This window comes from Lathyrus oleraceus, chromosome 2 (assembly GCF_024323335.1).
Source record: "Lathyrus oleraceus cultivar Zhongwan6 chromosome 2, CAAS_Psat_ZW6_1.0, whole genome shotgun sequence".
Classification (NCBI taxonomy): Eukaryota; Viridiplantae; Streptophyta; class Magnoliopsida; order Fabales; family Fabaceae; genus Lathyrus; species Lathyrus oleraceus.
The window spans coordinates 166,424,052-166,427,551 of record NC_066580.1 but is presented as its reverse complement, the minus strand read 5'-3'; positions in this window follow the sequence as shown (position 1 = coordinate 166,427,551).

Below are 3,500 nucleotides of genomic sequence, written 5' to 3'. Positions count from 1 at the left end.
CAACATGCTTAGAAAATTTGATTGGGCCAGCCAGGCCCAAAATCTGCCTAGAAAATCAAGTCACGGTGCCCATTTTAAATGAATGTATCTCTCAAACCATGGATCTAAATGATATGATTCCAAAAGGATGTGAAAGAGGACATGGCAAGGTACAATTGTTGTGAAGAAAGTATTTTCAAATAATGCCTTGAAGTGCAAGAAAACTGGCCAAGAAATCTTGACAAATTTTGAAGATTTTGGACTTAGAAATTTTTCTAAGTGTCCTAAAAAAAATGTCTCACTTTGACTAAGCATAACTTTCTCAAGATGCCTCTCTAATCATGACATGGATGAGCTCCTCTACTTCCAACCAGATATTGCCTATTGCAGGTAGCCATGAAACCCTAATTTCTGATTAAATCCAAATGAACACTCTGATAGCTTTGAATCCTTCACTGATGAACTGAGGACCATAATAAGATACTTGGACCCCCCTAAGACCCTTGAGACTTGTATACTTAGAAAATGAAGTCCAGCTCTCAATCTTGCTTTGTGTGGGGTCCTTTTGTTAAGGAGTGATCGATCAAAACCTGATCTCCATGTCACTAATGCAGTATGCAATGAGTATGACCTAATATGATGCTAATGAAGTGTAAAACATAATCACATGCTTCCAGGAAAAATGAAGGGTAAATTTTGGGGTATTACGGCTGCCTCTATTCAATCAACTGGAAACCCGAAAGGAAGATAGCAACGGCTTTCGCACTTTTGAGGTATCAAGTGATTGAATACGATAAAAGCCCAAAAATTTACACTGAAGTGAAAAAATGAAGTAACAATGTCTGTCAGAATCGGCCAAGAGGTGGTCTTGAAAAAGAATCCGTCTGGTACGGTGAGAGTCGGTCTGAACACCGAAACAAGAAATGTTAGTCTGAATACCAAAATAAATGGTAACACAGAAATAACCATGGCCTGAATGCCACTCTTCTATAACACCCCAAAATTTGCACTCCTTATTCATGCATTCATTTTTAGGTCATTTAACATTTCATATTGCATTTCATCATGTTAATCAGAATCAGATCCAAGAAACTTAAAAAAAAAAAACAAAAAAAAAAGCGAAAAAAAAAAGCGAAAAAAAAAATGAAAAAAAAAAACTTAATTAATTAAAAAAATAAATAAATAAAATAAAATAAAAAAAATCTCAAACTTGGACCTCTCTCAAAAGCCCACTAAGCTACCAATATTAGCCTATAAATACTAAAGTTTCATTGAAACAAAACAGACAAAAGAAGGAAGAGAAGCAAAACACTCTGAGGTTTCCTTGGGACAAAACCTGGAGAGACTACCTGACAGAGAACTCAGAGCAGCCTCCAAACCCTGAAGGAAACTCAACTGCACAGAATCACCTCTGCCTCAAATTTACCCTAAAGATTGTTTTGTATACCTCACGGGTGCAACTCAATTTCAATCAAGCTCTCCAATCAGGTTTGCCCTTATTCCCATTACCTTTGTGCTTTGAAGTTGAATACTTTGAATGTTTGAGGTATGATGGATGAATTTCATTAGGTTTTTGCCCACGGGTTCATAATTATGTATGAATGTATAAATAATGCCTTGAATGCCTAATCGTTTAATTTCTGAAGTGTATGCCACAGGGTTTGAGGTTTCTAAAACCATACTGTTATCCATAAAAAAATGCTTATCGTCTTTCACTAACCCTTTTGTTGTGTTTTTGTGAAGGCTCACATGACTTTTGCAGGGATAGCTTGCCTGGTGTTCCACTTTATTTGTGGGATACCACCTGGAGGTTTATTCCGATTACCTATACTGACTCACTTTCTTTGATAGTGTTTAGCTTGGAAGGATCCCTGGGTTTCCCATTCCTCTAATTGATGTTACTTTGAATCTTTATCCGCGTGGTACTTTTACATTTTCCCGCATTTTACTGCTTTCCTAGCTGGAAGACCTCGATAGGAGGCAATGTTTTTGAGTGTTTATTTTTGTTTTACATGTTCCTTTGTCCAGGACTCCTTTTGCATGAGCATCCCTAACCCTACCAACTCATTGATTTTTCTTCTCCTAAGAACACGTTAACTCCTTCTACTACAGGCGAGTAAGTCTCCAAAGGTCGAGCATCCGATAGATTACGTAGTAACATCGTTTGTCCAAAACCCAATCCATAACCCCGTAGTTAGCCGAACTACGACTTGCTCTGATTCTCATTCCAGATGAGATACGTAGGCATAAGACGCGATGTCTTAGCGAGCACAATTACCCTTAACCCCTAGGTAGCCGAGCTACGAAGACTCTGATTCTCATATTCAGATGAGATACGTATGCAGTGGATGCGACATCCGTGCGAGTCATTTTCTTTTGACCCTTTTTTTTAGTAAATAACACATTAGATAAACCCACACCCTTTAGACAAGAACTACAAAAGTGGATCCCGTAGAGTACTACGGATGCGTAGGGGTGCTAATACCTTCCCTTCGCATAATCGACTCCCGAACCCAAGATTTGGTTGCGAGACCCTATCTTGTCCTTTCCTTTTTCCAGGTTTACTTCGAGCGTTTCCTTTCCCTCCTTTGGGATAAATAACGCACGGTGGCGACTCTCCTGTCTTTCTTCGCCGGTTGTTTTTTTTCGCATTCCATTTTTCAGGTTGCGACAGCTGGCGACTCTGTTGGGGAAAACGGTTTCCCTAAGCGAGTCCCTCCTAGCTTTTGTAGGTTGTTTGTTTATTGGGTGTTTATTCTTTTGTACAGTTATTTATCTTTCAGCATTTACCTGCTTTATTGCATTGTGTACATATGACTGCCGTATCTGCTGGTTCTATTTGTGAGATGAGTTCTATACCCGGACTCAAGTGCAATTAAGATAGGAGAATGGCATAGTCTTGTTGACTTGTCTGGAGTTACTCCTTAGCAAGTTGACTTGCAAGCCCATTCACTTGGTGGAGGTCATGTTGAGATCAATAATGTCACACAAGTAAGTTGTGGTTAGACATTAATTTTTCCAATATAGATCTTAGAAGCCAAGGACCTTAGTTTACCAAACCCATCTTGGCCTATTTGTAGGATGTAGTGCGAAAGTCGTTCAAGTGTAAGATTTGATACGATTGTTACGGAATACTACACTCATAAGAGTCTCTCTTGAGAATATTTTTGGAATACGAGTAGTCGTTCCTCCGATAATATCCGAAAGATGGGATTATGACTATGGGAACCTTTTGTAGAACATGTTTGGCAGGTTTAAACCTTAGTACACTCCCTTTGGGTGGTTCTTAACCTAAACTTCATGCTCGTGACTTGCAACAAACCCTTGATTCATGGTTGATCCGTTCAGGTATCCTTAATATCAATGAAACCTGGATGTTGATAAGGTGTAAACCATAATCCACCAAAAATGGATGGTTGATATTAAGGATAACATGATCCATCCCATGACCTTTGTTTGGTGTGCTTTGCTTGATCCTCTTAATTTCTCTCCAGGCAGTGCAACCTGACAGATGTTCAAGC